This window comes from Battus philenor, unplaced genomic scaffold (assembly GCF_028537555.1).
Source record: "Battus philenor isolate CCGP_79_NKW_IND1 unplaced genomic scaffold, ilBatPhil1.0.hap1 SCAF_28, whole genome shotgun sequence".
Classification (NCBI taxonomy): domain Eukaryota; kingdom Metazoa; phylum Arthropoda; class Insecta; order Lepidoptera; family Papilionidae; genus Battus; species Battus philenor.
The window spans coordinates 9916788-9934457 of NW_027181691.1; positions in this window are offsets into that span (position 1 = coordinate 9916788).

Below are 17670 nucleotides of genomic sequence, written 5' to 3' on the forward strand. Positions count from 1 at the left end.
CGGAATCAATTGTTTAGAACCGCGTGTGGCTTGCGAGCCGTAGTTTGGCTACCCCTGATATATACGCTTGAATCAAAAAAACATTGGCAAATTTCTCATTAAAATTTTCAAGTATATTCGTTTTTTCGTTCTTATCTTGTTTATTTTTATTTTACATAAAAGTTTTTATATTTTTTACTATAAAGTTTAGTAAATTATTAAAATAAGTGATACATTCTGTGCGACCAGTCAAAAAAAAATCAAAATTTAAATGGTAATGTCAATTAAAAAGGTTGCACACCCCTGCTTTAGTTAAGTTCCAACGGAACTCCCATCAGCAACTCGCTGGCAAACTTAGCACATCCGCCTTTACAATTAATGTCTTTAAAATTAAAAACTAGAAATAGCGGACGTTAATACGGTTCGCTTATTTTATTTATTTTTATAGCATTGTCTAACGGGATAGTGCTATAAATTAATTCTATATTTATTTTACAATAAAGTGCTATATAGCTGTATTTATAACTTAAAAGCTTTTTAAAAATATATTCTGACATTTGTTTCTAGATATATATTTAATAATATATTATTTATACATCAAAATTTAAATACTTATACTTAATATTGCCATGAATATTATTAAAAATAAAAACAACATTTTTTTATTGTAAATAACATTTATTAATATTACAGTGTATTTACAGCACCTGGCGATAAATATTGCAAAACGATCTTTGTAAAGAGACAATCGGTGAATTTCGGCTTCACCACCACTTTTACAAAAATTGGTGTATTTTATACAAAGAATAATAATAATTATCAAAAAAAGCAAGTGATACTTGTTTTAACAGCTCCTAATAGATACCGCACTGTTCGTATTTCGTGCGACAGAGATAGAGCGCTCTACGAAGTCGAAGTTAGCCGATTGTCTCTTTCCAAAGGTCGATATGAAATATTTAAAGGCGGGTACTGTAATATATTAACATAAAACCATTAATAATATATAAAGCTTATTCGAAGTGGTCTCCATTGGTTGCAATATAGTTCTTTAAACTTTAAGGACAGATATCTATGTACGCACTCCTTTTATGGATAAATTCTCTGCCATTCATATGGATTATTCTAGAAACTCAAAATTATCTTTGTATTTAGATCAAGCATTACTCTGTAAAACTGACCATAATTCATAATGAAGTGGATTAAGATCAGGACTAGATGAAGGCCAGTATTGATGGCCAGCTATGATGAAGTCTGGAACTTTCATTTCTGATCAAGATTGGGTGGATCGTGATGACCCTGCGCCGAGTCTCGCTGAAAGGATCTCTTGGTAACAATATATATTTATTTATTTATTGGAGATAAACAGTAACAAAAATTAGTAAGAAAGTACAAACTAGAAGCATAGACATATTAAATTAGTTACAATTGCTACCTTATAACTATCTCACTGAAAACATTTAATGATTTATGGTCAAACAATGACAGAACAAGTAAAAACATTAATAAACAGGTGTAAAATATTATGGTTTATAAACTTATATACTACATATATATAGAAATAATATATAGTATACTACTTGCACTTAGCATATAGTATACTACTTGAAACATAGTATTGTTAAAGTGTTTAACTAACTTCTCAAGAATATTATATTGAAAAACTTTTGCAGATGTTTTGATACATTTTTCACAAAAATATGGCTGTAACTCCTTCATAGATAAAACACTACCAAACCATCAATTAGGATAATGCCTCCTTTGTTACTTTCTTGACTAATTGGAAATCTCCTATGCTCTATAGGAGATTTCCAATTCAACATAAATACGATCATTTTGATTGTAATAATATTGCCAATTGTAAAAAATTTCTCATACATGAATTAAATTTTTCTGTGACCTCCTTTAGCTTACCGCTTGAGTATTTGTTGTGATTTTACCATCCCATTCTTTTTTTTTTTAATTATTAGTTAATAAATGGCCAGTGCGTCTCTTATAGGTTGTATGACCTAAATCAATTTTTTTTTATATATATATATATAAGACATGATTTTTGATGCTATATTCATCTCCCGAGAGTATTCTGCTTCCGGATAGAATTTCTTGTAATTCTTTCTCTTATTTCTTTGATCGCCTTTTTCGTACGAACACTACGTTAACAGCCAAATCTTTTTCTGTCACAAACAGAAGAGGTTTTATTGCACCTATCAATAGTCCGGTTCACAAACATTTGACTAGTACCAAGAGTATGGAGATTTTCAAAAATTGTTTTTGTCACTATACTCGCTTTATGTAATGCAAACAGCGATTTGGTTCTCTTATTACCTTCCTCTATTTTAATATCACAAAATATTTTACAATATATTGGAGCGAAAATAAGAAAACATAATGAACAATCATATGAAATACAGATTACAAATTCAAAATAAACATTTTTTTTAACTATAATAGTATTTATGGCCAGACTTACATATAAATAACAGTGACAGATAAGATACATTTTAGAAATAAAAATTGACTCTCATATTTTGCATTTCAAAAGTTAACAGATCCTTCATAGGTCTGAGTGTATATGCTCGGATTTTGGACCTCCTTTTTTAGTTTTAATTTTTACTTATTTTAAGTTTCTAGAGTTTTAGTTTATCAAAATGTGTGGAATTGGATTATCACTTTCTTACATGGTTTATATTACAGTGTATATATTAGACATTATTAATTTTTTATTTTAAAATAGTTGAACTGTTGAGATTCTTACTGGCTATTTTCACTACAACACTCTGACCTTTCTGTTGTTAAAAATACTTAAAAGTTTAAATTTGAATTTAACCAGTACGTCTGTGTTCACCCATCCAAACAATAGACGAGCATGTTAAACATTAAGACAAACAAAGTAAACAGTAACCACACTAGAGTCTACCAAACCGGAAGAGACATTGTTACGTTCCAAAGAACCCGTGAATCTATAATCCTATAATATGCAAATTCAACATCTGCTTTCGTTGGATCTCAAAGCTTTAATTTGCATTGCAGATTCCAGCGTGCGAGTTATTGAAATCATAGTTAAAACTGTGAAGATACTGGAACTTCAATCGCATAATAAAAATATATAGAGATGCTATTTATCATTGTGAAATTTGGAATATTAAGGAAGTTATGACGACTCTCTTTGAGAAAAAGAGTAAAATGAATAGGATGGAAGAAGATAGAACATCAATCCTTTAGAGATATCAGTCCAAAAATGAAGAATCATAAAGAAAAATGATTTTGATATACAATATATATACATTATGGGCGCCAATATTGCGAGGCGTCAGCCTCCACCAAAATTTGCAACAATGAACGGACTCGCGCCGCTCGCATTCAGTGACTTGACAATATCGGTCTTCGTGTGAGGTCTACCCACGCCGCATATATACATGCACAGACACACATATATATATATATATATATATAATAAGGCAAGTGCCTCTAAATCGATCCACATTACTTTCACGCTTAGAAACTGCTCACCCGTACAATTGTGCCCAACGGCAAACGCTGAAGCGTCGCCGCGACGCTTGTTCCCCCCCCCCCAGATAAGGAGGGGCCGTCTGGGTAAAGCCCAAGGGTTGATTACACGGTATCGCTGGTACCATCCTGGGGAAAATTCGTTTTCGTAACTGCGCCCATTTTTTTTTCCTTTTAAGGGTGAGGTCCCTTCGCGCTTGTGGGCTGAACTCCCTTCCAGCCATTCATCCCGTCGGCACGGTCCAATCTTGGGATAAGGGTTATTTTTGAAGAGGTTTTCTTCATCGCAGCTCCGTACGTGTACGGAGCCCCCGGTCCCTACTGGGATTACGGGTTCTCCGGTGTCGGCAGAAGCCAAGTGTAAATGGCACATCACCGCACTGGTCGCATCCTTAAAGTCCCATCTCTTAAAGATGGGCACGGAATGCTACCTCCAGCTTGTGCGGCTCGTCTCTGGGACTGTGCAGTCCTTGGCAGTTTCTCAGTTCTGGAAAGAACCGATAGTACGCCCTCAACTCTACCAGTTTTGGTCCACGCCGGAACATGTCCGATACCACCCATATCTGGGTGGCGTTCCCCTATCCGCCACCCGGGGGACGCGCCCGATGGAAGGACTGGCAACTCCACACGGGAACAACACCTTACCCCATAGTGACTCAGTGAAGTACCTTGAAATACCCCTGGACAGAAGACTTACATGAAAACAGCACATTAAAAAGAAGCGTGATGAGGTAAACATAGAGTTCCGGTCTATGTACTGGCTGTTGGCTCGTAACTCCAAACTAGCGGTGGACCCCAAGTTCCTAATCTACAAAATGATACTCAAACCTGTGTGGATGTACGGGATCCAACTCTGGGGAAGCGCTTGCAACTCCAACATAACCATTATACAAAGGCTACAAAATGGCATACTGCGTAGCATAACAAAAGCTCCATGATTCCTCACGAACTCTGAAATCCACGAAGCTATGGAGATCAAAACAGTAAAAGAGGATATCCAGCAGTCATCTACTAATTTTAAAAATCGGCTAGACATACACCCAAATGACTTGGCTTCCGAATTGACTTGCATCCAGTACAGGAAACGTCTTAAACGCATGGCATCCAGAGACTGGACGCTCGATGGTGAACTAGGAGTGTCTCCCGCCGGGGAGACCCCTTTCAAAGCTATAACCACTCAAAAAATCCGCTTATAGTGGGACTGATCGAAGATGAAATAAGGAATACACACACACACATATATATATTTTATATATATAATATATAAAAAGTTGCGGTTAGTTACCACATACAAACATACAAATATATATACGTATATTTATGCATATATACTTAACCATTCTACTCATCTATTAGTATGATTTATTGACAGTATACCTTAGAAATAAAATGCTTTGACTACTGGATTGTACATCCTTATACGCGAGTGATTTTAGGAGTAGAAGTTCTATATACAAATTGAAATAAAACAATTGTGTGAAGTGAGCCACTTGACTATTCCTTACGCTATTTCAGAGTGTCTGCACAGACAAAATTACGTCGCTATTTAGACACGTTTTGAAATAATATCATGAAGGGTTCCCGCAGTAGCGCAACATATGAGTGACTCGTGGCGAAGTATGTCAAATCGGTGTACTTTTTTTCCCCTGTCTTGAGTACACAAAATTAAACTCCCATCGCGTCCTGTCAAGCCTCCCAAAGAATACAAAGCCGAATAACCTTCAGGATCCTCTCTTATAGCGGGTGATGTGACCTGTGCTATCGTTCATGATGGCCAGATCGGAATTCGCCGCTTATGAGTAGGAGCAATTGTCCTTATTGTTCTCTAGATAAACTCTCTATACAATATTCATGGGTTCATTGTTTCCTAATCTAAAATATTACAAGAAATTTGGGACCATTGGAATTGCCATTATCAGAGAGATCGTTGCGTCATTCAAAACTCAAAGCATGCAGCGGAATAAGCAATTTCATTTAGTGCAAAATAACATGACAGTCACACAATTTGCTTTGTCTCATTTATAATCAGTTTGAGGGTGTCTTTGACTTTTTTTTTTCACTCTAATATTACTATTTGAGGAATAATTTTACAAATGAAGCAAATATATAAGGATTGTCAGGGTAATTAGCTAGCCCGTCAATTTGACGGGCTGTGAACAGATGCCACAAAAAAATTCTTAACTTAGTAAGCTTGTGTGTAAAGACACTCTTATTGAAATTATAAATTTCCTGAGACTACCACACCCGTCTGGTCAAGTTGGTGTGGAGTTCTCCTGCCTGGGGGAAAGTGCGGAAGAAGTCCGACTTGCCACCGCGGCTGCCGATCTTGTAATTTATACCGACGGCAGCCGCATTGAGGATAAGGTGGGTGCGGCGTTCTGCGTTATGCGGGACGTCGCAGAGTTGAATACTAAGAAACTCAAGTTGGGCAACTTCTGCACTGTATACCAGGCAGAGCTGCTAGCTCTAGCGGAAGCATCAGGGTACGCGGCCAGCGGGTCCGCGCAGTCATGCGCCATAATAAGCGACTCGCGGTCCGCCCTCGAAACTGTCGCAAGATCGGACACCCTCCATCCTTTGGCGTTAAGAGTGAAAGAGAATATTATGAAAGCGAGAGAAAATGGGAAAAATATAAGACTATACTGGGTGACAGCGCACGCGGGGGAAAAGGGGAATGAGAAGGCGGATCAGTTGCCCAAGGACCTGGCCCTAAAGAGCAAAAGAAGACCTGAATATGAGAGATGCCCCGTTTTATTCGTCAAGCGACAACTGAGACTGGAGTCGCTCGACGAATGGAACAGGAGGTATATGGAAGGAACGACGGCTTCAGTGACGAGGATATTTTTCCCGGACGCCATTTCAGCCTACCGCGTGCTCCGCAGTGTCGAGATGGATACGGTCTTGGCCCAGCTCTTCACGGGTTACGGGGGGTTCTCTGAGTACCTTCACAAGTTCAAGCTCTAGGAGGACCCCTCGTGCTTCTGTGAACCGGGCGTGGGCCAGACCGTGGTCCACCTTGTGGACCACTGTCCGGCGTTCGGAAGACTGCGCGCAGATTCCGAATGCCGGATGGGCAAAAAGATAGAGGAAAAGAATGTCTCGGCCATCATGCAAGACGAAGGGGAGAGAGAATGCTTCCTCAGCTACTGCAGGAAGGTGGTAATAAATGCAATAAGTAAATAAAATGAACACTTTGAACATTAAATAATGTTGCAAAATAAAATAAATTACTAGAATTAAAAAGTCCCTGTCCCACACGATATAGGGGAACGAGAGGTCCCCAACAGCGGGGATCATTTATAAAAAAAAAAAAAAATTATAAATTTACAATGCGAAGTAATTAAGATTGACATAATGATTTTTTGCATGTTTCATTTCTAAATTTGTAATCCTAGTGATAATAAAGGACCCTCGACTACCTCCATCAAATGCCTTACTATAACAGACATGTCCTTACCAACTTAACCTGTACCATAGTCAAGTAAAACTTGATGAGCACTTGTTTGAGGATAAGGCTACCTCCTCCAGAATATTCCGGAGCGAAAGAGAATTGTGTGGTTTTTTTGCAAAGTTTGCGCTTGAATATTAGAACACTTTTCATGATCAATAAACTTTAAAGGACCCTCTACTGGTGCTAATTTAAATTTAGAACACATGAAAATTCCACGATTGTGTGTTTTTCCAAAAAAAAGGCTTGGGCATTTATATACATATTTAATTAAATTTGTAGCAGAATTACTTGAATTATTATGTGAACTATGGCAACATATTAAAATATTTATTTCTGTATGACTTCCATGGCAAGTACTTTGATCTGGGGTACTGTCTACCAAAGCTATAGCTCTGTTTTATAAATAAGCTAGAAACTTTATCACAGTAGGAATTTTACCCAAGTCTACCCTCTCGAGACGGTATGCCCTATTCATATCAAGCTTTTTAGCAAGAAGAGATATCAAGATAATGAACTATCTGTTGGGTGACCTTAGTTTTTTAAAACATACAACTACTGTTAAACTTCTGAGATTAGATACCTTATTGCAACTACAAGTCCCTCTTTTTAGCAAGGTAAATTCAATAACATATTAAAATGGTTAGAAATTTAATGTGTCTCGTAGTAAAACCTTTTTCTTAATTCTATTAAAACCTCAGAGTAAAATTCATTAAGTAGCTAAAGCAACTTGAACTAAATACCTCCTGATATAAATAAGTTTTTGTGCATCAGATAAGGTTGCATTCTTATTAATTAAAGTAACAAACAAATCTATGAAGGGTTTGAACATGGAGAAATCTTTGCCAATAAAAGTTGGAATTCAAATACTAGAAATGTTTGTAGTTCAAAATATTCGTATTATGCGAGACTTCTTTCAAACTCATCTCCTTTTTTATAGTAATAGGTTGTCAAATATCTCCCTTCCGCCTTTTTGTCTTTAGAATTTCGCGGCTATGTACAAAGCGCTACAGAGCTCATATCTGGCAATACTAAACATAATTTGAAAGGTCTTGACATAACCTACAAAACGACGCTATGCATGATTAGTTTGGATATTGCGTTCAACAGTTATAGACGTGTAAACATGGAGTTCACTAACGCCGAAATTCGCGCTATTTTAAAGTTTTCCTTCGTTAAAGGCAAATCCGCTAGAGAAACGTTCCGTGAGATTAATGGTGTTTTTTGGGGATGGTACTCTATCACTTCGAACCGCGGAGGAATGGTTTCGACGATTCAGAGCCGGCGAAAACGACACCATGGATAAGCCAGCCGGCGGAAGACCTGTGACGACAAATACCGATCAAATCATGGACTACATCGAGTTAGACCGGCATGTGGCATCTCGTGACATCGCCCAGGAGATGGGAGTTAGTCACCAAACCATTTTAAACCATCTGCAGAAGGCTGGATACAAAAAAAGCTTGATGTTTGGGTGCCGCATGATTTGACGCAAAAAAACCTTCTGGACCGAATCAACGCCTGCGATATGCTGCTGAAACGGAACGAACTCGACCCATTCTTGAAGCGGATGGTGACTGGCGACGAAAAATGGATCACATACGACAATATCAAGCGAAAACGGTCGTGGTCGAAGGCCGGTGAATCGTCCCAAACAGTGGCCAAGCCGGGATTGACGGCCAGGAAGGTTTTGCTGTGTGTTTGGTGGGATTGGAAGGGAATCATCCACTATGAGCTGCTCCCATATGGCCAGACGCTTAATTCTACCATCTACTGCGAACAACTGGACCGCTTGAAGCAGGCGATCGACCAGAAGCGTCCAGAATTGGCCAACAGGAAGGGTGTAGTGTTCCACCAGGACAACGCCAGACCACACACTTCGTTGATGACTCGTCAGAAGCTACGGGAGCTCGGATGGGAGGTTTTATCACATCCACCATATAGCCCGGACATAGCGCCAAGTGATTACCACCTGTTCCTGTCCATGGCGAACGCCCTTGGTGGTGTAAAGTTGAACTCAAAAGAGGTTTGTGAAAAGTGGCTGTCCGAGTTCTTCGCAAATAAGGAGGGGGGCTTCTACGAGGGAGGTATTATGAAGTTGCCGTCTAGATGGAAACAGATTATCGAACAAAACGGCGCATATTTGAACTAAATCCGATGACTGTAACACTTTTTATAAAGCATTGAATAAAGAGCAAAAAAGCGGAAGGGAGATATTTGACAACCTGTTATTTGTCTTCTAAAATTGGCACATATTAACCATCAGTAGTGTCTAACGATAAAATGTCTAAATTCGTTTACTCATAATTTAAAAACGTACATATCTGTCCTTACGCATTTGTAGCTCTTCAGTCGCCTTGTTAAGGTTTTTGTTATCATTAATAAAAACTTCGATTCAATGTTCCCCTAGAAGTTACCGCTTCTCTTACACAAACGCTGTAATTCTTCCGATATTATGTTATATTAAGCCACAAAACCGCACAATAAGTCCACAACACATCTTTCATACGAGGTTATGTTATTATTTACATCCAAACGTCAACTTAATCGACATTTGACCACCAGGTGGCAGCCCGTTTTCACCATTGGCTTTGTCTGTGGAACCTCCGACTCGTCTGGTAAGTAAAAATGTCACGAGAATCGCCGACCGCCGCTGACAAATTGAACCGAAGGTAGGTGTAAATCCTGCCACCTCGCCAGCTTGCCACACCGCCATGCTATTCAAGATCCGACGACACAGTGAATTCTCGAATAATAGGATATACATTTAATTTTATAAAAAATTAGGTATTTCTTTGGATGCTTCCCGCCACTATGGCTATAGTCAGAGAACAGTAGATCGGTTCTCTAAATTTTTTAGTGCGCAATGACCGCTCCAACCCAACACGCGCGTGGGCACTTATACTACCAGTCCACATGTTAAAATAATTTACACTGCCCTTGTTTTTGCTTCAATGACCACAACGTTTGCTAGGTAAAACAAGAGTAAATAGCAACAAACTACTGTTTATTATTAAAATTGACATAAAATTACAGAACTTGATGTGCATAGACACAATGTCATGTGAAAAAGAAAGTTGCCAGACTTATGAAACTTTAAAAATAACTAAAAGTAACGCTGCCATGACTAAACTTAAAATAGCAGCATTACGTATATAGCACGTTATAATAATCGAACAGATCGAATAAATAGTCTTAATTATAAAAAGTCCTAGGAAGTCTTTGTGTATTATTGGTCAAAGTAACAAATGTAATACAGTGTTGTGTAAAAATAAACATTAATTTAATAATTTTATTCAATGTTTTGTAAATATCACTCTCCCTTATACCTTTATCATTGATTAGCATAGACCATTTAACTCGCATGTAGTTTGAATGGCCTAAATTTTCATGGTTATTCAATTCTTTGCTTTATATTTACATTTTGACTTTAAAATTTTTGACCGGCTTTTCCTGCCTACTCTTATTATGTTTGTTTATTAGTAAATAATAGACTTAATGTCAAATAGGTAATAAACGTATTTTCAAGACCAGCATGTACTGTCCTAAACCTCGTCATCGCTTAACATCAGGCAAGATAGACGTCAAATGCTTTGCCTGTAATCAATAAACAAAAAAGTTTATTTCAGTTTAGGTTTTAGTTTTAATACTTAGAAATGTTTTTATACAATTCAAAAAAAATTGTTTACTATCTGTCCTTGACTTGTAGTGATTGAAATTATCAGCCTGTAGCATTGAAATATACAAAATATTAATTTGGAATTATAAAAAAATAAAAAACCTATTTAAAATTTTTCACCTTTAACCAATCGACATGTTTAAAAAAATTGTTTGACTTATTTAATGGAATCAGGTGTTACTTCGCGGAAGTCCATCCTAAGTACAGCGGCAAACAATGCGAATCACACAACCGCCACCGCCAAATTACTCCACACGTGTTTCTCACCCCTCTACGGGGCATCTTCAGGAGTTATGTTATACCGATTAGTGCCAAACTCAGAGTTTGACTCTATGTTTGGCACTAATCGTTTGCCGCATACGCATTTATCGGCGGGCTGGCGGGCGGTGCACTTTATTGCACGACTGCCACTGCATGAGCGGAAGTGGCTAAATATTGGTCCTTTTCTTACATCGTTTGACTTATATGTAGATAAATTTCGATATAGTATCAAATCGAAACATTAGTGGCTCTATAAGGAAAAACGTTTGACTAAATCTAGAATGTAAAAATAGGTTACGCCCATTGTCGGTTCCGTAAAGAGACTAATTAATAAGAATTTCCGCAACAGAATTCATTTTAATTAATTATAAGTCATCTCAACCATAATTACAAATGGAAATAAATTCACTCCGCCGAACGGAGTCTCATTAACCGAATTGCTTTAATTAAATTACTTCTTAACTTAGACAGTATATTATTAAGCAATTATGACTCGAGTAAAATTTACTTAACATAAATGTCACAATTACTGAACTTTGTGCAGCCATTTACATCCTTATATTGTTGTAATAAATTAGATTTTATATATTACTGTCGCTCAAGAGAAAATTGTATCAATAATAATTTTAAAGCTTGTTACCAATGACGCGGCAACTAATTTGTACATAGAACAGAAAGACCATGTGTCAGTTGGGATTTTTCTGCACTAAGCTACAGAAATACTCACTATGGATCCTTACAAGGAAAAAATATTAAATATCGTATATAGAAAAAAAGACGCGGATCGCCGAGGGACAGTCATAGTGTATGTGACCGCCGAGTCGTGAAGTTTTTTTTGTCAACAAACTAGCAGTGATCCACGCAACACTGATAACTGTGTAAGCACAAATTGTCATAATTGCAATCGATTTTAACAGCAAAAAACGTTTGTGTACAACTGACCTAAAAGCAAGGAACCGTGCATGGTGTTGTCATATCAAATCTCTGTATAAAAATAAAAATAAATCACCAAACGAGTTGCATGCGCGTAAAATATTCGACTGATTTTTAAGTTTTTTTTTTGCATAATTGCTTTAAAGCACAAAGAAGTTTATTATAGAGATACAAATTAAAAAAAATTGTTATGTAAATAATAAAAACAACATTTTTTCATCTGACATAAAACACAGAGTATATTATAACGCATAGATGTCTCTAGTTGTCAAACGTTTGACGTTAATTATAACCAAAAAAAATCCGTGTTAGGATGTCAACAGCTAAATAATATCTTTTATGATAAATTATTACAACAAAAATATTATATAATCATATTAGTATAGTGCTACTTATATATTCACCTCCAATTGCGTTTCTCTGGACAATTTCGATCACTCCTATACAGTTTTACTTATATTAGCTGCGTAAAACATAACTTAAGGTTATCAAATCTTGTTATATCTGAAGCTCTTTTATGGGTTCAGCGCCGGATGAACTAAGATTATATTACATGCTACTTTAATTTAGAATTTGGCGCTCAATATGTGCTAAAAGATTCTCGAGTGGCGGACCATGGTTCAGTAGATGGTAGTAGATTCAGTCGTGGGTTGGTTCTCCTTTAGGTGAACCGTCATTGGATGCAGGCGGCGCATGACGAAGATTGTGACTAAGAAAACGACTAATATATAGCTACATCCGCTATGTAGCAGTAGTGGTGCAATAAAGTGCACCGCTCGACAGCCCGCTGATAAATGCGCATGCGGCAAACAATGCGAATTACACAACTATCACCGTTAAATCACTCAACACTTGTTTCACCCCTCCACGGGGTATCTTCAGGAGTTATGTTACACCGATTAGTGCCAAACACAAAGTTATTAATATAATTAAATATTAGTTGAAAATTGAAAAATCAACATTATTATTTTCCATAAATAGTTTTCTTTGCATGACTGTCGCTATCTAACAACACCATCCAAAGTTACAGCGTTCTTACAATTAAATGGAAATATTATAAGAATAACAAGTAATAGAAAATACTTGTTAACAGAGAGGTGTCGATTTCTTATTTTATTGGTAACAGCTGTAGGCAGGTTCAGGCGTAGGCGAGTTTGAAGCCATAATCTTGAATGTTCTATCTCGAATTTCTTCATAGTTTAAAGGCGGTGAATAACTTTGAATTCTTCATCAAACTATACAGTGGATTCTTAACTATTTCAAGTCTTGGCATAATTATGTTTAGTTTACACAAGTTCACATAGCATCATAACCGGATACTACGGAAGTGTTAGTTGAGGAATTTTAACTGTATACGTAAAAGTAGCATTATTAGCATTGTTAGTTAAATATATTATACAGGTAATTCTTATTCTATCGATAGTATTATACAGGTATTATGATTAGCTATAAAGCAAAAATAATGAGCAAAAAGTTTTGGCACATATTTCCAATCGCCTTGTTTAAAGTGATTACTATGGAATATTTAATAGAATCAGGCGTTACCTTGCGGAAGTCCATCCTAAGTAAGAAAAGGACCAATATTACTTCCGTACATGCAGTGGTAGTCGTGCAACAAAGTGCACCGCCCGCCAGCCCGCCGACACGACTGCTACTGCATGTGCGGAAGTGGCTAAACATTGGTCCTTTTCCATAAAATATATTTTCACACACGTTTTGAGAAGTAACATTATTATTACTATTATTATCATATCATCATCATTAATTATTCCCATGTCCCAAAGATGGGGCAGAGAGCGTCTACAGTATATCGCCATCCCCAGCGGTCTTGAGCTTCGCGCTTTACTTCACTCCACGTCATTCCAACTGCCTTCACTTCTGCAGTGATCGTCCGCCGCCAGGTTTGCTTTGGGCGGCCACGTCTTCGCTTTCCTTGAGGATTTCATTCTAGTGCTTGCCTCGATATGTGATCAGGGTCCCTTCGGAGCGTGTGGCCTATCCAGTTACACTTGCGGCGTTTGATCTGCTGGTCGATCGGCATCTCAACGCAGCGTTTCCAGAGATCTACGTTGAAGACTTTCTCAGGCCTGAAAATACCGAGAATACGTCGAAGACGGTTGTTAACTAAGACTTGAAGCCGACGCGAGATATCTGATCTTCCACGTCTCGCATTCATATAGCAATACGGTATTCACATTAGACCAGAATGTTTTGAGCTTAACTGTCCTAGTCAGCTTTCGTGATTGCCATTCAGAACTCACCCGTGCGAAGGCTGCCTAATATCATATATAATTGAAAAATTTTTGAAACTATATTAAGTCTTTCCATAGATATTGTAACCAAACTTAACTATCTTCTCATGAATGATATGTTTTGGTACAAAAATATGGTTCAGTTAATCCTTCATAGCACCTCACTAAACCATCACTTAAGTCCGAAAATGCCCACGTTGTACTCTGTTGACCAATTGATAAGTTTATTTAGAGTTTTTTTGCCTAAATACGGCTAATTAGCTTGTTACAATTCGTAACAATTTCTTTGTTTTTAATATAAATCACATTTTTTTATCTATTCTAGAAGACCTCCTGTTTCTTAATCTGCTAGCAACATAACGTCAACTACATCAAATGAATATCGAAATCATTGTGCTTTTGATATAAATAAATTACAAAATCTCTATGAAAGGAATTAATCAGATTCTTCTCCAGTTCATGACTGCATTGAATAATCCCATTTGTTTCAATTCGCGTTCATCCAAATCGATTACACTTAACAAAGCTCGACGTTATTTATTCAGGAAGTTAAATTGAAATCATTTTATTCCCAAATTAAAACGGTTCCATTCTTTCTTTGACGCCTTGTTATGCAAACAGTTCTGAAGGTAAATTAAAACTTTACAATACGATCTTAATGAACAATGTAATGACATTTTTACATCGCATAGATAATAAATATTTTTTTGTAAAACTTTTATAAAAGTAAATATATTTATTTTACATTTAAAAAATAAGTTGTTTTTACTGTGCACATTTTTATTTTAATTCGAAATTCAAATTCAATTAGTTCATATATTTTTATAAAAATTCTAAATTCAAACGTATACATTTTAAACGACATAAAATAAAAATCGGTAAAAAACTTTTAGGTTAAACGATTTTTTAAATGGTTTTATTTGATACCCATATTGTGGTGGTTGTGGAAAAATATGTACCTAGTCCGCCATATTGGAACGGCGTCCATCTTGAATTTTAAATTTTGACATAATCATCGTGTTTTACTAGTGTAGCCCTTTCATTTGATACCCATATTAAGGGGGTTAAGGAAAAATATGTAATCCGCCATTTTGTATCGGCGGCCGTCTAAGATTTATAATGTTTTGATTTTATTATATTGTATTGTCATCTAAATTAAATGTGCGTACCAAATTTCAGATCAATCTGACAACGGGAAGGTACTTAAATTTTAATTTATAATTTTCACCCAAATAAATAAACAAATAAATTCCGTACGGGTTGAACTAAATAAAACCGTTTAATAAAAATATACTAATATATACAAACAAATTTATATTTATTTTACGCATACACAATTATTGGCGTAAAAGCTATAAAGTGGTAAGCATATTTCATTTGTCATCAAAAATCTCTAATGCTTTTACACAGATTTTTAGTCATCCTGTATATAGTGATCACTCTAAAATGTTACTGAAATGCTACATGCCAATTATTTTTGGCTGTACTCTTGAGGAATAGATATAAACGCTTTTTCTTACTATACTATCATTACGCTATTATTTCGGAAACTATTAATTTTATTAATCCAAGGGACAGTGTTCTAAAATAGTATGCCGACCATCCGACTTGAATACGACGATTGACCACGTGTTTCAGAAAGGTCACCTCTTTTCAGAAATACCAGAGATTTTCTTCCATCGCAAATTTTAAGCAAAGTAATAATATTAATAGTATAGTAATTACGATTTAACATAAAATAAAACATTAATTTATTTTTTAAATAAACGTTTTCAATTTTAAGTATGAAAACTTCCTCTAAACCTGTAGCATCTGGTGGGAAGTCGACGAAAGTAAGGTGAAAAAAAAATGCAGAAATGACAGAATGAATAAATGACAAGGAAAACAAATGAGAACGCAATTAGTAAAATCAGTGAAAACTTTTTTTTTTTATAAAAATAGTACCAGTGTACCCAAGACAGGGTAAGAACGAAAGGCTCCTTAAAAGCAGAACTATAAAGAAACTAATTTTCCTTTCGATGCCATTTTTCAATGGCATCGTTTCGTTTTTTCTCGGACGCCGTCTCAGTTTACCGCCCGCTCCTTAGTATCGAGCTGGACTCTGTTTTGGTCCATATACTGATGAGGCTCCGGGGATTCTCTAAGTACCTTCACAGGAGAGTCCCTCGTGATTCTTTGAGTGTGGTCGTGATCATGGTGCACCTGACCAACTGTTCCGCGTTCGGAGGACACCGGTGCGATTCCGAGCTGATGTTAGAAAAAAAGATAGAGAAGACAGCATCGCCTCATTGATAAACAGTGATGAAGACAGGCCTGCCTCCTTCAAATGTTTCAGAGCTATAATTGAGTACGTAATATTATAGGTTGGGTAAGAAATAAAAGAAAGATTAAATATGAAATAAATCAAACTAAAATAAACAAAATAGAAACTTGCCTGCAATATATGTATATTAAATATGATAAATATTATATATTAATTAAGGATATAATATATTATAAATAAGATTGTAATGCTCTGTCCCATAAATACGATAGGTGAGAGTGAAATACCCACAATAGCAGGAACCATTATAAAAAAAACGTTTCGTTTCCACATTGTTTCCGTTTTATTAGTTTTCACGGCTGCCTGTTGTACTTTCCTTAACACGTTTCAGGATATGTTCGTACGTGTTCAATAACAACCTACCTATTTGCGAAGATTTATATAAATTGTTTTAACTTCGATACAGGTTAGAGTTTTCTATTTAAATTTATTCTGTAATCGTGGTTGAATTATCCCGAAAATATTAAATATTAACAATAATCAATACGTTTTATATTTAAGAAATCAGGACCTAGAAAGATACCTAATAAGTGCTCATACATATATAAACGAACACTCGCAATATTTTTCTATTATGGTCTTTTTTATCAAGTACAGTTCAAGTATTTAAAATTATTACATAAGTAATTTTTTTGTATTTAAAATCTAGATTTAGATTAAAATTGGAAAGATACTGTCACAGGTCACCCTACTATAACAAAAAGTATACTTTCGCTTAGTTTAAACTACGCTTCCAAATCGCTCAAGAAATCACTGTACAAATCACTTGCCAAATAGTAACTTTGTATCACTGATTGTAGATCTTAATCTTACGACTCGAAAAACAACACTGAACTATCGACATGGGGAGTACACCTATTTATACTACGAATAAGGTTCTAGTATGTTCGAGATAGTACTCGGTAAGAATTTCCGAGAACCATACACAAAAAAATATAAATAACTTCGAGGTCACGCGTGTTCTTGATCCTAGGGTTCAGTGTTTATTGTTTAGAGGATTCTGTAACTCGTGCTTTGTAATATCCTGGATTAATATACATATTTAATTTCACATTTTTATATACATTCCTTTCAATTTATTTATTTTCCCTTTATTTATTTTACATTAGTGTTTTCCTTTTACTCATATTCTCTTAATTTCTTTAAGGTATACATATATAATTAAGTTTACAGGAAGAGCAATGTAGTGCCTAGTGGTGGATAGATACTATCCCTTGTAGTGAATGTCCATAAGCAGATATGAATGAACGAATGCTACTTAAATATATTTTTGGTAATGCCAACTATAAAA